Raw genomic sequence first — 17,762 nt, 5'->3', positions numbered from 1 at the left:
CACACCCAGCGATGCACAGGGGTTATTCCTGGTTCATGCACTCAGGAATTACTCATGTGGGGGACCATATGGGATGTTGGGAATCGAACCCAGGTCAGCCGTGTGCCAGGCAAATGCCCTACCCGCTGTGCTATTGCTACAGCCCCTGAACTCACTTTTTAGAACCACAAAGAAAGATCTAAATCCTCTCATCAGAGTCTTTTTTCTTGGTTCTGCTTCTACTCTCTTTAGCAGGAGTTAAGAAAAACAGAACTACCACCGAGTGTAATTTCTCTGTTTTTCTCCAGCGAAACATGATTTGCCCACTTACTTTAAGAAAGTTTGTGAATATAAGAAATCATGGGAGTATTTTCAAAATTGCGAACGATTTTAAACACACAGATCCAGATTGGAGGTTCTTCCCTTTAGGAAATGGTTTGGTTTCATTTTCGTTCATGGGTATTTGGCCCCAAAATCATTTTGACTGTCAGTCTTTGACGTCGAAACCTCTCATGGTAGAGATTCTGGTCTTCTTAGCTCCATGCCTGCCTGTGATCTGACCATTCCTGTTGCCCGTTTGGCTCCAAGTCCCTGGCAGAAAAACAGCTCACAAGAAAGCAGTAGAAGACATTAATGAAGAGAAACTTAGTCCTAGACTTAGAACATGCAGAAGTCTCCCTCTTGTAAATATCTACACACATATGAAAACACACTCATATCATGATTCTGTCCAATGCCCAACAAACACTCTAGGTCAATTTAATTTCCAACTCATTCATCATTCCCTTGCTGTCCTTATTCCTTTCCTCCATTTTTATTTATCAACAATGGTTTACAATTCTTTAGATGATAGTTTTATGCACGCGTTATTATCCCAATACCACACTCAACACCAGGGTTCCTGCTTCCCTCCACAGATGTTCTATGCACCCCTACAGCTCCCCCTGGACCAAATAAAGCTCAATTCTATAGACCAAGTCTCCAGTTCTACTGCTTTTGGTCATCTGGTCATCTGTTATTCCTTTACTATGTTTCTTTGAATCCCATATATGATCCACACCATTATATATCTGCCCCCTCCTCTGACCTCACTCAGCATCTACTCTCTAGTTCCACCCAGGTGATTGAAAATTGCATGATTTTATCTTTTCTTCTACCTGAGCAGTATTCCACTGTATATATAGATTATAGATTATAATTTCTTTACCTAGTCCTCTTTTGTTGAACTCTTAGGTTGTTTCCAGATCTTGACTATTGTCAACAGTGCTGTTTCTGTTCTCATTATTCCATGCAACGTTCTCAAGGAACCCACCTAAACCCCTTGGTAAAACCTGCAGGAGAGCAGAAACACACCCAAGATGGTATTATCTTCTACAGTTCTGATGTGTTGGCATAAATTGACAATCGCCTTCAGGAAACTTTATTTTACTCTTCATCTCCACCATCTGGATTAGATGATCTACTGAGAGCCTTCAGAGTGCCTTAGCCATGTGTTTCTTTTAGCATTTATTACATGAGATACAAAGGTCAGGAAGCTATCTTATTTGATGCGATTTCCCTCATGCTTATAGCACAAAACCTGACATGTCAGTGTGTGCTATTTGGAAGAATTCTATTTACTTGCCTATTGGGAGAAGAAACAACATAGGAATAGACAACCTTCACGAGTCAATACCACGACACAATATGCTGAATTAGAGACCTCAAAGGCTATACTTTCAGAGATGATTTCTAGCGTTCATTATTAGAGAACTTTCTCTGATCGTGTAGGACACCTGAAACCATGGAGAGGACCCTGCACATCTTCTCCTGAGCACAAAGCCAGTCCTCGGTGTTGCTTTTGCAACTGCCTTTTACCACTAATGATTATTCTCGTCTTCCCTTGGAAGAGGGAGAGGGAGAGGATGCCATCTAAGTGGTTTCTTAAAGAGGAAAATAAAACAGGCGGACCTCAAAGGCCAGGCTGCCATGGTTTTCCAGATATGTTTATTGCAGGATTATTCACATTGCCAAAAGTTAATAACTACATATCCCATCCAATGAGGGTAGAAAAATTAAATGTAGGATACTCAACAGTAGAAGAAATGAAAAAGATTGACATGTTGCAGGGGGCGGGGTGGGGGACAGTGGGAAGGGGGAGGCTTAGAAAGTTGGTGAAATGAAAAAATCATCATCACCAGGTATGGACTTTACAGTACTTTTCTATGACAGTAAAAGCAAGCAACTATATGACTTTGGGGTAAAAATAACACATCCATTACAGCTATTTGTTAGAGACTCAAACAGATGCAATGTGCTTAAAAAAAACAACAAAGTTCAGAAGGCCAGAGTTCCAACTCAAAGCAGGGCTTATTTTCGGGTTTAAGAGGAGAAGTAAAGTGGGTTAAAGGGAACTTCGGGGCTCTCCTGATTGTCTCTGCCCATTCGGCAGGAGATCACTGGAAGTGCATGTGTTACGTGCACATATGCACACTTCTTTTCTCCTCTATGCCAAGAATTGGCACATTCCTGCAGTCAAAACGTGTGTACATTATGACCCCGGTGCTTCAGAATCTCTTGGTAAGATTTGTGGAATTTCCACCCCCCCCCCACTCTTCTCCTTCATTAAAAGCTGAGAAAAACATTTGTGAAGGATATTGCTGAGGCCAATCCTCCTCCTTTTGGAACAATCTCATTGTTTGTCAACTGCCAGCTTTGACATTCTCCCTCACTTCCCACGGTCTGGCAGCTGAGAAGGAATCCGGAGCCAATTTGATTCTCCCCTCTGAAGAAACAGCTTAGCAGTCTGCACTGTGTTTGGAGAGAACTAGTAAAATGTGCAATTTCCCCCTCTATTCCAAATGCCCAAAAGCGTGTGTGTTAGGATGGGGGGAAATCTGCCTCCTGGCATAACTGTGCGATCAGCATCCTTCACAAGGAGAAGTGTTTTTTTTTTTCATCTGTCTTGGTATTTGATGGAAGGCATGATCGTACAGAATACACACATGCATACACACATACACAGGCACACACAGGCATGTGCATGCATGCATTGTTATATTCAACCCCCACTCCCAAAAGTTTGCAATACAGAACAGACAGGACGCAGCTGGAGGGACGTAGGGCAGCTCGGGTGCTCGTCTTGCCCTCCGCCGACCAGATTCCGTCCCCCAGCACCACATATGGTCTCCGAGCACTGCCAGGAGTTGTCCCCGAGGACAGAGCCAGGCGTCAGCTCTAAGCACCATGGGGTGTGATCCAAACCTAAACCAAAACAACAAAAAATAATCCCAAGCAGTATGGACGAAATTTGTCATGCTACTGACAAACACTGATTCCTATATATATCCCAACACCTTTAGGAGCTGTTCTGTGGATGAGTGAACTGAGGTGAAGGGGATCTTAGCGAGTGGTGTACCCAGGATGTGACAAAAATCAGCATTCAACCTGTGTGCAAGCCACAGTTCTTAGGATTGAGCCACTCGAGGGATGCCCTGCTCCCCCGGCCACCACACTTCTGTTAGCAAATTCTAATTGGTGAGCTCCATAACTCAATTTATTGACACACCAGCAGGCTCTACCAGCAAAAAATATTGACAAGAGTTAGGGCCAGAGCAATAGCACAGCAGAGAGGGAACTTGCCTTGCACAGAGATGACCTGGACTTGATCCCCGGGCGTCCCATAGGGTCCCCTAAGAACCAACGGGAGTGACTCCTCAGTGCAGAGCTAGAAGTGACCTCTGAGCATTGCTGGATGTGCCCCCCCCCCCAAACAAACGACCCAGCAAACAAATTGACAGTGCTGACCTTACACCTAAAATCAAGGGGCCCCGGATACTCGGGAGCAAGAGGAATCCAAGTGATAATCCATGACGAATTTCTTTCACTGTGGAGTAAGAATGCTGCTATGAATTAAGACTCTACCAGTGGAGGAGCTAGAAGCCAAATAATAAAGACCAGCATTGGAGAGAGCCTGGGAGAGAGAGGGAGCGAGAAGGGTGGGGTGGCAGGGAGGAGAAAAAAAAAGAGAGGGGGTCTTCATCCAAATTCCTTCCTGGTCTGCAGCCTGTTCCAGAACCTTCCCTGACCCTCAGTTTCACTCCATCTGAGGACGAGGTTATGTGCAGCTGAGACCCCCACCTGCTCCCCACAGCTCCGGGCCGCTCTTCTGGAACCGATGTCTATTTTATCACTCGAAGTGCTGATGGTAACCCCGCTTCTCTCCGGGTATGGCTCGCACTCAGAAAGGGAGCTAATGTGCTCCAACACAACGCTACTATTATTAAATTACTGTAACTCGTTTACCCTGCCCCGTCAGGACAGCCCCCGGCCCGGCTCCGAGCTTGAACGCGCACACACAAAATCTATAAGCTCTTCCCGGAACACAAAAGCCTCCTCTCTGATGTTGATAAGAAACAGGACAGTCACTCTCTCCTGACATATTTGTTCTTTAAAAACAAATCAATGGCACGGGGATTTGGCACCTGCACGCAGCGCGGCGGCTTGATGAGGCAAAGATTGTCTTCATTAAGGACATTAATATTCACAGGGAGTAGGGAATCTGACACAGGAGAGGACTCACTAACCTTTTCTCATATTAGATTTTTACTTCTTAATACAATTACAGTCCGGCAATGACTTAATTAATGCTGCTTTTCGTCAGGCGCCTTTAAAGAGCTGTCAATTTGGTCCTGCAGAGCCTGTCAACGGAACAGAAAGACAGTCATCGTGGCGAAAAAGACACAGGAAGAAATTCAAACACTTAATAATATTCCAAGTGCTCAGCCCAGTCACATCGCCAGCCGGGACGAAGGTGCACCTCACTCAGGCTTCACTTGTCTGTGGCTCCTGCCAGTCTCAGCAGCGGGACCCGGGCGACCCTCGGGGTCTGGGGGGCATAGGCTGGGCTGGGCTGACAGGTGTGCGAGCGAAAGGGAAAGACGCTGGGGTGCTCTCCAGGCCTTAAGGCGCAGCGTCAGGCTTGGGATGGGGCTCAGGATGAGTGTCAGTCTACCAGGATGAGTGTCAGTGGGGTGCTGTGGGCAACCACGGGGCAGGTGCCACCCCCTGCGACTCCGCCAGCCCAAATTTCACCTGCAGGGGTTTGCTTCGGCATCCCTGCTGTGGTGCAAGAGGATGGGAGCAAAGCAGGAGCCCGGGCACAACAACCCGCACTGCTGGCCTCTCCTTCCCAGCTCTGTGTCGCCTCTCTCCCCGCTCCCCATAGCCACGAGCTGCAGGACTGGACAACCTTTCAGGCTGTCACCTGTGGCTGCCTCACCCCCTTCCTCCAGCCAGCAGCCCCTCTGCCGCCGGGCCAGGCAGTTGACGGACATGTCTTTCCCACTTGACTTTGGTCTCTCTCCAAACACAACCCCAGATTGTTCAGGGGTCAACACCTGGCCTAACCCCCAGGAGATTTTCAGGCTGAGCAAATTGTTTTTTCTGGAAATATTTTCTTTGGGTTCCTTCCTGGCTAACGCAGCGTCCACCGTGAAGCTCCTAGCATGCTTCAGGGGCCAGACAGGGCGCTTGGCTTAACCCGGCTTCCATCTCCGGTACCACATAGAAGTTCTACCAGGAGTGACCTCTGAGCACAGAGGCAGTGCTGAGACTCTGAGCACTGACCAGGTGTGGTCTCAACCCCCCCACTCTCGCACCCCACATTCCACCACAAATTTTTCTTAAAGGGGGATACACACAGAGAGAAGAACTTTCTCTTGCAAGAAAAGTCTTCCCATCAGCCCCACTTCCTCCCAAACAGGAAGCACAGAGTTCTCTCCTGCCAGCTCCCTAGGTGTGCGGGGCTAGAAGTTGTTCTCCGGGAAATACTCAGTAGCGGGTAGAGCCCAGGGGTCGACCAGTTGACTGCAGAAAACACTCCGTGGCATTCCTGGCTCTCCTCAGGAGACATGGACCCACCCTATTCTCGTGGACGTGTCCGGGTTAGGGTGAAGGGTCTCTGAGAGGACAGTCCCCCACAGTTGGAACCACCGACCTCCTGGGGCTTCTTCTCATCACCCTGGGCAGGCCTCTGGGTGACTCATCTCCCCTGCTCCCTGAGCACTGGACCTGGTGCCTCCCTTCTTACTCACAGTGTAGACTCAGATCAGCCGGAACGTAAAGGTGGCTATAAATATGATTTGAATAACTGATTCAGCACTTCCCAGCCCGCTGTAAGCTTAATTGAGCCTCATCAGCAAGACGAGCTCAGGTCGTCCCACGGGGGACTGCAGGGAGCCGGGCAGAGCGTGGAGATGACTTTCTGAAGCTCGTCGGGACCCCGCTCGTGCAGATGTGACAAGCCAGGACCCTGCCCTAGGACAGTGCCATTCTGCTCCAAGGGCTCAGAGGTGTCTCCGATGATGTCCCGTCTGTCACCTGGGGGCCTTGACTTCTGCTTGGGGAAGTGGGGGGCATCATGTATGGGAACAACTGTGGTGATGCCTGAATTTTCCAGCCTGGTGGCCGCAACTCTGCCTGCCAAGGACACTGGGTGAGCTCAGGGTGGCTGTGCTGAGGAGGTGGCCGGGGTGGGGAGGGGTGGTCCTTATAGCCAGACCAACAGTGGTGTCCAATAGGACATGACAGACTCAAGCAGGGGGCCACTTGACAGAGGAGACAAGGTGACCAATGCAAGGAGAAAGGCTCCTGGCCTCACTCAGGATTGTTCTTTGCCTTCAGATGCTCTGAGACTCATAGCGGTGTTGTGGATAAAGGTCCTTTGACAAATGTTCCAACATCCATCCCTCCACAACTGTACATTTCCCACCACCAGTGTCCCCAGTCATCTTCCCATAACCCTACACACACACACACACACACACACACACACACACACACACACACCTTCAGCCTGCCTTTTCCTCTTCCTCTTCCTCCTCTCCTTCCTCCTCTCCTTCTCCTTCCTCTTCCTCCTCTCCTTCCTCCTCTCCTTCTCCTTCCTCCTCTCCTCCTCTTCCTCCTCTTCTTCCTCCTCCTCCTCCTCTTCCTCCTCCTCCTCCTCCTCCTCTTCCTCCTCCTCCTTCTCCTCCTCCTCCTCCTCCTCCTCCTCCTCCTCCTCCTCCTCCTCCTCCTCCTCCTCCTCCTCCTCCTCCTTCTTCTTCTTCTTCTTCTTCTTCTTCTTCTTCTTCTTCTTCTTCTTCTTCTTCTTCTTCTTCTTCTTCTTCTTCTTCCTCCTCTTCCTCTTTTTTTTTGTATTTTCCTTCTGAGCATTGTGATTTTCAATACAGATACCAAAAGGTTATCAGCATCTGTAACATAGCCCTTGGGTGGGGCTGGGTGCAGTAATTGAACCAGGTACATCACTGTCACAAAAGTTAACACTATTGTCACCATAATATCAAACCTATTTTAATTAATACAATTAACTTACAGCTATCTCATGACTACCCCTGAAAGCGCAAAGGGCACTCTGGCTGGTGACTCAGCTCAAATTGCTAGGTCTTTTGGACAAAATTGTCTAAGGGTTTGTAGCTTTGTTGTTTAAAGAAAATGTGCTTAAGGCTAAAGCGATCTCAGATCCTGCCTTTCCGGCACTCTGGGTTTGTGTCACAGGAGTCTTCGCGCAAGTTCATTAAAATCAGAGGACAACACGGGGGTCTGGGGGACTAGGATCTCACCGCTCAGAGGTAGGGCCAGAAGCACTGCCCGGTTAAAGGCAGAGCGAACAGGGCTGCCCGGGAGTGACTTCAACAGCGCCACCACGTGAGAACAACAGGAACTGCAGCCGCCGGTACCTGAGGTCTCTTCCCAGACCTCCGTCCAACTTGGCGCAATGAATACAGCTTCTAGGACTTGGCAATCGTTCATGTGGGCACAGGAGATGAAATCCAGGAAGGCTGCATGAGGGAAATACTAAAATTTCGACTGTTGAACCACACACTGGATCTAACAGAGGTGTGGCTGCTTTTACTCCTTTCGGTTGGAGAATCACATTCTACCAGTAGTGGTTTCAGAGTGGGAATGTTAGTCTGACGGTGGTGTCAAGACTGGGGATTTGTGAGAAGCCACCGGGAGCTGGACTTACAAGCATGCTTCGCCGTCCTACGATCTTCCGTCCACAGACTGCCCTTGGCAGCAGGGCAGCCTCACCTCAGCCCCAGGTCAGGTCCCAGGTGTGCGTCCAGGACCTAAACCACACCTCCCTTCTCTGCCACTGACCACAGCTCTGGGAGGCATTGACTCAACTTGCGTGGGACCAGGAGTCCCATCCGAACGGGGCACTTATTGGGCCTCACCGCCCTGGTTCTCTCATCTCTAAGGGTGAGACCATGGCTTCTGCCCAGTTCGTTCCTGTTGAGCATTTTCATCCTCCCGTGCCGTGATCTTTTCATCTGCAAGAGGAGCAGGTGCTACTTGTCTGAGCAAGGTGTCCAGATGGTAACAAATTGTCTACACGAAAGCAGCTGGCAGGTTGGTGCATCAGGATGGGACCCCACGCTGCCTTCGCGGTTTGCCCACCCACGGCACTGTGGGCTTCTGGGTTGAGCCCTATGATACATACCCCAGGGGAAGTGGCCTATAAATCCTCAGCCAGGATGTAGCCCGCGGGAAGGGCTCTGGGCCTGCTGCTCTGATGCCTTCTACACCCCAGCATCCTCCTCCCAAACGTCACCTCCTTCTTTTGCCCCTTTCAACTGAGAGCACGAAACCCTGGCTCGCTTATTTCTTCATCCTCCGATTCTGCCAGCACATGACAGAGGTCCAAGCCTTTTGCCTTTCTTTTAGGGCAGGGCTGGGGGCACACCTGATGATGCTCAGGGATCACTTCTGGCTCTGAGCTCAGGAATTACTCCTAGCAGAGCTCCGGGGGGCCCTATAGGGTGCCGGGGATTGAAGCTGGCTCAGCCCGTGCGAGGGAAGTGCTCACCCCACTGTGCTACCTCTCCAGCCCTGCACTCCCACCTGCCAAGGAATCGTTCTGGCGGTGGCATGAGCTTCCATTCTCGCCCCCACTCACTCGCAGACACAATCATTCAGGCAATCTTCACCTGGAAGTTGCTGCCGCTGTGTCTGGAATCCCTCTGGCCCCACCATCACCTCCTCCTTGGGGGGAGTAAGACACCCTCCAGCACAGACATTGTCAGAGGATTGAAACTGGGGGCCGTGTGGTTTAAGGACGACCCAGGCTTCGTTGTCATGTATCCTGGGAATGGACTATGTCCCTGGAAGAGGCTTCCCTTGATCTCTCTGCTGAAGCACCCCCTTGTCCTTGGAGGGCCATTAGGGCTCATCCTTCTCATTCTGCCCTGTTAAACTCAGAATACTCTCCCCCACAGGTGGCCGGCGACCTCCCTTCATCAGGGAGTGAAGTCACTTATCTCCAAGGGGTGCGGTGTCTGCAGAGTCCCACCTGCCACGGAGAAGACGGAGAACTCCCTCGGAGACAAAACCTAATTTACTTAAAGTGTGGGTGCCCCTCCAACAATCTTTTTGTGTACTATCCCACGGACAGAATGATGGAACAGACAATTTCAAGCCCAGGCACTTTCCTAAGACACCTGTCTGCAGATAACTGATCATGAAATACAAGTGTCTCGCACGCCCAGGAAGAGGGATTACGGTGCCGCGTCAGGGAGAGGAGGGGGCAGAGATGGATGCTCACACACCCGGCTTAGGCAAATTCTCCCCTCTGGAAGCAGGGAGACAAATTGTCAGACCGAAGTGCATCTTCTTCCTCCTCGACTCCCCTGCCTTCCCTACCACGGGGTCTAAAAGGAGAGGGAGAATATTCATTCTGTGGCGTGAGTTTGAGCACCCGGAAAGAGAGGAATCAAATATTCAGAGAGGATCTACTTTGTTGAGAACTAGAGTGCAGATTGGCTAGAATGCACTAAAAAAAATGCAGTTCCCACTGCGATGTTGAGAGGCATTTGTGCTGGGTACATCCTTAGAAAGTCCGCTTCAACAAGGAATAGACCTGGAATGCATTATGTAAGGGTCACTTTCCAAGTCATTTGCAAAGGTCACCTGATTCCCTCCCAATAATAGTCCCATATGCATGGAATCACTTTCCATTTAAAGGAGGGGGAAACTGAGGCCAGTCTACTTCAACTTTGTTTTACTTTTTTTTTTTTTGACCACACCTGGTGGTGCTCAGGAATTAGCCCTGAGGGCTCAGGAGACAATATGGAGTGCCAGGAATTCAAACCCAGGTCGGCCACATGCAAGGCAAGATCCTTACCCACTCTGTCCAACCCTTCAAACTCTAAGTTTTAGACTCTCACATTCTCTTACATGATCTCCTTTCCTGTGTGTGTGTGTGTGTGTGTGTGTGTGTGTGTGTGTGTCTATAGTCACATTTGCACTTGTGTTTATTTGTGGATGGCTCAATCATGTGTGGATTCAGAAAAGGGGATTGAATCAGTGTGCCCTGTGGCAATGTTCTGGGTGACTGTCAACAAGCCTTAATTTAGAAATAAATAAAGCAAAACAAAATACACAAATGCAAATCCAACCATGGTCCACTCTGTTGACCTCGGCTCAATCCTCAGCTCAGTGCTGAATACAAGTCCCATTTCCAGAGCACTCTGAAACAGGAAGCTTTGCCCCTCGTCATCCCCCACCCCTATGCCTCGGCCTGCTTTCCTAAATCAAACTTTGGAGATTAAAATTAAAAAAAGAACTTTTCCATATAAACTTGTGCTAACTCTTACATTCACTTTTAATGAACAGGTCATATGCGGTTCTAAGCATTTTTCTTTGGACCTCATTTCTTCCCTTCGGCCGTAATGAGAGGGGGAGAGAGGCCGAGAGCCACTCCAAGTCCCGCAATAGTTCAAAATATCTCTTTAAATGTGGAACTGTCTAAGCCCTCGGTGGCCATTACTATTTTATTAAGCTCTCCATCCAAAGTTCTTTTCCTCTCAGGATCCCTCTCTGAACTCACAGGCTGGTCTCTCAGCCTTTCAGCCACTCAACTATCCTTCATCACCCTCCTCTTCCTCTCCTGCCCCTTTGCAAACATATGGGCCTCGGCACACATTTGTTTTTTTTAGTATAATTCTAAGCACCATGCCACTTGCTATTGGTTCTGTGACCTCCTCTACCCTGGCATCATGGATGAGCAGAGGGAATCATTCTAAGCACACACGCATGAACCCCAACCCTCCCTCCCAATAAGATGGAACCACGAATAGTTGATTAAAGAATAAGTCAACAATCCAGGATTACATTCAAACAATAGTTTTTTTTTATAAATACATAAAACTGTAAGAATGGAAATCTAACAAACACACTCCCAGCTCTGCACTCAGTTGCTGTCATTCAAGGTAAGTTTTAGGTGTGGACATGTTCCTACAGTGTCATTGTCTCTTTCACATTTAACTGATTCTACATGTACCATTGTGGATTCTTTTCCTCTTAGGAAAACACGTGGTTTTCAAGCATTAATAAAAATGCTTCTTAGTCATCAAAAAAAAGGCAAAGAAGACATATACATATATATACATGCACACACATATATATACATACACACATATATACACATATACATATATATACACACATATATATATACATACACACAATATATACATACACACACATATATATTTGGGGAGGGGGTCCCACTCATCAATGCTCAGGGGTTACTCCTGGCTCTGCACCTCAGTAATTACTCCTGGCAGTGCTGGGGAACCCTATGGGATGCCAAGGACACAACTTGGGTCAGCTGCGTGCAAGAAAAATGCCCTCCCCACTGTACTATCATGCCAGCCCAGAAGAGGATGTATTTATTAAAACACAAACAAAACAGAATAAAGTTTAATTCCCAAACTGAACCCACGTCCTCAAATGGCATTCTCTCCAGCTTCTGAGGCAGTGCGTCTAGCATTTTTATGGACCACCTGTATAAGTGAAAGTTGCACTCACTTACTCAGTTTTACTTTTTCTGATTCATAACCTTTGTCAATATTTTGCCTGATCACAAGTTACATGAGAGACAAAATCCTATTTGTCCTATTTCTTCGGGACATCCAGTCCGAAGCATAAATTCAGGCAAGTGATCACCGGTCAGGATGTGAATGAGGAATGAACAAATGATTTGTCTTCTTGTCCTACCTAATCCTCAGACAAGAATTAGAAGCCAGTCAAGTGGCGTTAGACTAGTAAAATGAGTCCAGGAGAAAGGAGCTTTTGTTTTGTACATAGCAAGAGGAAGAAAGGATTTTTATCTAGTGCAGCCTTGTTATTTTGTAATTATTCTGCTATTTAGGGGCGATGAGAAACAACCCTTTAACAAATTTAAATACATGGAGTCACTAAAAGATTAGACCTGGTCAGGGGACCCTTGTAGACATGGTGAAGTTTTCCAATTCCCTTTGGGTAAGGGAATTCATGCCACCCAGCCGAGCCCCTGAGATTATATTATCCCACAAAGGAGAAGACAGGGAACAATCTAGTAATGTACAAAGTGGAATTGGTGGCATCATTAAAGATTGGTCACCCCCCTAAACTCTGCCTGATGCTTTGGACACCTGGGAGGATGACTGGTGTGTACAAGACTCCAGAGGGAGAAAAAATATGTGGGTCTTTTACAGGCATTGACCAGTTGTGCTTTTTTTTTTCATTTTTAAAATAGGAGCAAAAAATAACACCTGTCTTACCTAGTGATTGTGGCAGTGATTAAGTAAATGTTGTGAAGCATCACAATGGCCACTCAACACTTCTATTGCAAACCACAATAGCCAAAAGGAGAGAGAGAGAGCAAAAGGGAATGCCCTGCCACAGAGGCAGGGGGTGGGGGTGGGGGTGGATGGGCTGGGGGTGGTGGGAGGGAGACTGGGATGGAGAATGGATGGAGATTGATGGAGAGTGGTGGAGAATGGGCACTGGTGGAGGGATGGGCACTCAATCATTGTATAACTGAAACACAAGCACAAAAGTTTGTAAGTCTACAACTGTATCACATGGTGTTTCACTAATAAAAATTTAAAAAAAAAGAATGTGGCTTGGTACAGAATAAATCCCTGAAATTTGATAACCTTGCCTCTAGAAGACAGAGTCAGTATATTTCACCATCAATACATATCCTTTCATTATTTGTATTTATATGTATTATCCAATGAATGCTAAAATAAAGCATGGTAAAATTTTGGGAAAACACTATAAAATTTTGGAAAAGCACTATAAAATTTTGGAAAAGCACTGTAAAATTTTGGAAAAGAATTTTTACAAACCACATTTAACCCATGACCAAGAGATTAAAAATCACTTTTATGTTCTTGCTTCAAATGATGGAACCCAAGTTACCTCACCTTGAAAGGGGACTGAGGTCAGTCAATCACTCTAATGAAGCTCTGGCAGGAAGCAAAGTTAATGACTTCCAAGAGCGACTAAGGCACCCAGTCCTTGTCGCTGCCTCACCATATGTGACTCGAGAAAGCAAACTGGGGTTGACTGTCTGTAAGGTAAGTGCCCTGATCCCCGTGCTGTCTCTCCAACCCCTTGATTATTTTTTTTTAATCCATAAAACTTTGGGCAATTAACCAACTACTTAAGAGGCTTTAGACTGTCATGGAGAATATCTAGAGTTTTGCTAGTATTTTTTTATTTCCCCTAGACCTATTCTTCCTTCAGAAACTTTTATTCCATACCACTTGGAACATTTTAACACTACTGTTGAGATTCCCTCTAGATTGCTTTTCTAGCCATAGCTATCAGGGAACAAAGTGTGTCAATGTGTGTGTGTTGACCTTTTATTCACTGCATGCAATTTGTAATTTCTGGCTCTGAACTAACTTTGGGGTGAGTACGTGGACATCTCCTAGTGGGTAGGTTAACTTGTGGAGAATTTTTACCAGTTTAGACCAGCCTTTGCTAATTCCAGGAATCCATAGCCAGGGGCTAATGTGAACAGGGGCTCCACACCCAGGCACAATGCAGTCTTGGCACTCAGACTTCTCACATCAGCTCTGCCCCCAAAAGCCTGGGCAAATGTTTTCTTCCAGTGACTTTGAAATTAGTCTCCGAAGTTCTTCTTTTACCTGTTAGTGGCTTTCTATCAGTGCCAGAAGCCTATTTCCTTCTCTTTCCCACCAGAGAAACCTGTGGTCCTATTTTACCCTGAGACCCCCAGCACTAACTCATTCCACTGTAACTCTTGTTCACCCTGGCATTGAACACTTTGCTTGAGATGCCTGACAAATTTCCCTTTTTTGATGCCAAACGTAGCTATGTATTTAAATATATCATTTTTTTTAGCATTTCAATGTTGAAGTGGGACAAGAGGATTTCACACATCAGCTAAATCTACCCTATTAAAAGGTAGAAGTCCCCCCGATCTTCTCTATACATAATACTGCTGTGTCGTTATATTCTTGCTGGCTACACACCTTTTTATTTTGTTCTGTTCATTTAATGTTATAATAAAATTGTTAAAGTTTCCCAAGATTGTGAAAACTCTTTGTAAATAACATTTTAATGGTTGTAAAATATTCTGTTGGATAGACATACCCTAACTTGTTTAATATTTCCCCTTCTGACATTTTTATCTACAGCATCACTAAGCGGGAACTCATTTTGGCTCTGGCATTCTTCTGGAAGGAAGGAACTCACAGGGTATATTTTGAGAACCAACTCATAAGGAAAATATATCTTTAGAACTGAGGGTAGAAGGAGGTAAAATGCCTTCCTCATGGCCATATTATCAGTCAGAGGAAGAGAAGGGGGACATTCAGGATCTCTCAAGCCTGAGAACACCAGAGCTATGAATGAACATGCGACTTCCTCTCCCACTTCTCCTCTCTCAGTAGCAACGTGGAGTACAGGCCACGATAGCCACTTTCCTGAGCACTCTTGGCTGGCTCATGGAATCCACAGGAGAAGTTCGTTCCTCAGAACACAGTTTCCTTGAAAGTGTTGGCAGGCAGGAGTAGTCCGTCCATATGGATCTCTAAGAACTTGGCTTATTTCTGCGGAACCCCAAAATGACAGACAGACAAGCAACCTGAGAAATCTGTTTGGAACTTCAAAATATTTCTCAAGACCCAAGGCCTTCCCAACATGAAACCACATACATTTTCCCAACAAATATTCTCACTCTTAGTTGCTGCCTCGCAGCCTCTAGGGCCCACAATCCAGTCATTTTGGTTAACAGATTAAGATGAGATAATTCTACTAGAAGTTAGGAGGAGAATCTGAGGGGAAGGGAGAGGGAAATGCAATAAACTGCAACTGATACCAACTAGCCAGGCCCTCATTCTCCCCCTCGTCTGCCCATCACCATCGACCACCCTGGGGTGGGGGAAGTGGCCCAAGGCCACCAGACACAGGCAGCAAGAGGGAGCCGCCATGGCCCCTTCATAATTTATTTTTTGAATACATAGCACAGCGGGGGGTGTCCGCCTTTCATGCGGCCAACCCGTGTTCGATTCCTCCGGCCCTCTCGGAGAGCCCAGAAAGCAACCGAGAGTATCACACCCACGCGGCAGAGCCTGGCAAGCTACCCATGGCAAATTGAATATGCCAAAGACAGTAACAATAAGTCTCACAATGAGAGACATCACTGGTGCCCGCTCGAACAAATCAACGAGCAACGGAATGACAGTGACAATGACAGTCTAACTATCCTCCAACGTATCCATGGCAATGCCATATCATTTTCCCCTCTATTGATGGCGCGAATGCCTGGGCCTCCTCCTGGAATCTCGGAGCGTGTCAGCTTTCTTCCGGTAGCATCGTTTAGCTAAGCAGCAGCCTTCCGATACACAGGGAGTCTGGAATGTATGTTGTGAGCACGGAGTCTCCATTTTCATTGAGAACAGCTGCACATTTGCTGTGGAGAAAAGAGGCCCAGGGTTAGAAGGGACCGAACGGCTCAGCCTTTAATGTTTTTGCAAAATTATCTTGTTGACAAGTGCAGCATTATAAATTTGAATCCATTAGCTAAAAGGATCCATAAATATTTGAATAATGGCCTTTCTAGAGTTTTACCAGTCTATCAAACTTGTCACATGTCCACTTTTTATATTTTTCCTACTGCTGAAAAGAAAAGTGCTGGACTAAATTTTATGGCTGTTTTCTAGACATGGCTATTTCAGCCTGACTTTCAAAATGGAAAGGCTTTGCCAGGTACCTACGGACAAACACAACTGTGCTGGTGTCTGGTGTTAGGAGCTGAGGATGCAACGTCCACAGGAATATGCCTCACACCTCTGGGCAGTGGGGCTTTTAGCCAGGAAGGGCTGGATGATCGTTGCTAGCCGATGAAATGTGCACGGATGTGACATGAGTCATTTCCAAAGAGAGGCTTTATGGAGCCCATATGTCTTCTCTGCTTTCTCTCTTTCTCCTTTTCTTACTAGGAGCTGGGGATTCGGGAGCAGTGACTGATGGCATCATAAGCTAAAGGACCTTGCATCCCGAGCTCTTCCTGGAGTGAAGCTATCCATATGCCAACCATGAGCCCCTGATACTGGTGCACTGCGGGCACGGAAATGCATTTCTGCTGCATCAAACCACGGAAATTCTGAAATGGGTTTCAGCAGCTAGCAATACCTCAACCAATGAAGGAACTGTTGTAAGCTAAAATAGTACTAAAATGGATTCCCCCCACCCCCGTACTTACAGATTGATTGCTTCATTGTTACCTTCCCCGCCCCCCCCACCCAAAGAGATCTTCTCCATTCTGATCTAGTGATCCCTAAATCTGCTTCCAAACGGCAAAAGGATGGCTTGGCTCTTTGCCCCTGTTATTTGTTGGGTTTGGGTTGTTTTGTTTTGTTTTGTTTTGGGAAACACCCAGAGGTGCTCAGGACTTAGATCTGGCCCTGCACTTAAGGGCCTCTCCTAGTGAGCTCAGGGCACCATATGGGATGCTGGGAATTGAACCTGGGCCGGCTGTGTGCAAGGCAAAAGCCCTCCCCTCGGTACTACCTATCACTTCACCCCCTGTGTTGCTGTTATGTGAGTCTTCTAAGACCCTCAATGACTTCGCACCTGGCAAAGGCACCAAACAGATCGGCATTTATTGTGTTATTCTACCACCTGCTTATCTGATTTCTAGAGAATTCCATGCAGCTCTCAGTCAACAACTCCAAATAACAGTGGATGAACCTCTCTGCCTGAGGTCAGTCTCACGTTAGTGGTGTTGATGGCAGATTTCATTCACTTTTCCAAATCTATCAATAGAATAAGCAGCTCAAAACAGCTTCTGCCCACCACCCCCATCCCACACCATCACCCTGTGCAGCAAAGAAAACTTTTAATGCTACCCTCTCTGCCCATAGGGCTATTTTAATGATGAACATTCACTGAGTCTTTACGTGCCAAGTACTGTGCTCACTGTTGTAATAATAACACTACTCCCACCAACTCTCGCCCTCCAGGAGCTACATAATGATCGCCAGGACCCTGCGGATTAGAGAGGTGAACCAACTTGCAAAAGTGATGCAGCTGATAAGTGTTGGAACACGGGTTCAAATTCATATCTACCTTCTTCCAAATGCACGTGCCAGTGGAGTCTCAGAGAGGATATTTGAAACATCCACATGATAAAAAAATTATTATTACCTCATATAAGACTGGAGTGATAGCACAGAGGGTAGGGCATTTGTCTTGCACATGGCTGACCAGAGTTCGATTCCTCCGTCCCTCTCGAAGAGCCTGGCAAGCTACCGAGCATATCCTGCCCACACGGCAAAGCCTGGCAAGCTCCCCGTGGTGTATTCGATATGCCAAAAACAGTAACAATAAGTCTCACAATGGAAACGTTACTGGTGCCCGCTCAAGCAAATGATGAACAATGGGAAAGTGCTACCCCATAAAGGGGGGAATCTCATCCTTGGAGGATTGACCTTTAG

The 17,762-nt window shown here is 47.0% G+C and overlaps 1 non-coding gene across 1 annotated transcript; it reads left to right on the top strand.

The window, feature by feature from the left end:
* The first annotated feature begins 1,685 nt into the window (after nucleotides 1-1,685).
* LOC129405183 (small nucleolar RNA U3) lies at nucleotides 1,686-1,899 on the top strand. The gene has a single exon (XR_008630374.1). It is a non-coding gene; the product is annotated as a small nucleolar RNA U3 (small nucleolar RNA).
* The last annotated feature ends 15,863 nt before the right edge of the window (nucleotides 1,900-17,762 follow it).

The sequence above is a fragment of the Sorex araneus genome, chromosome 5, assembly GCF_027595985.1.
Source record: "Sorex araneus isolate mSorAra2 chromosome 5, mSorAra2.pri, whole genome shotgun sequence".
Taxonomy (NCBI): Eukaryota; Metazoa; Chordata; class Mammalia; order Eulipotyphla; family Soricidae; genus Sorex; species Sorex araneus.
The sequence above is the reverse complement of the archived record's forward strand: the minus strand, read 5'-3'. Positions and strand labels throughout refer to the sequence as shown.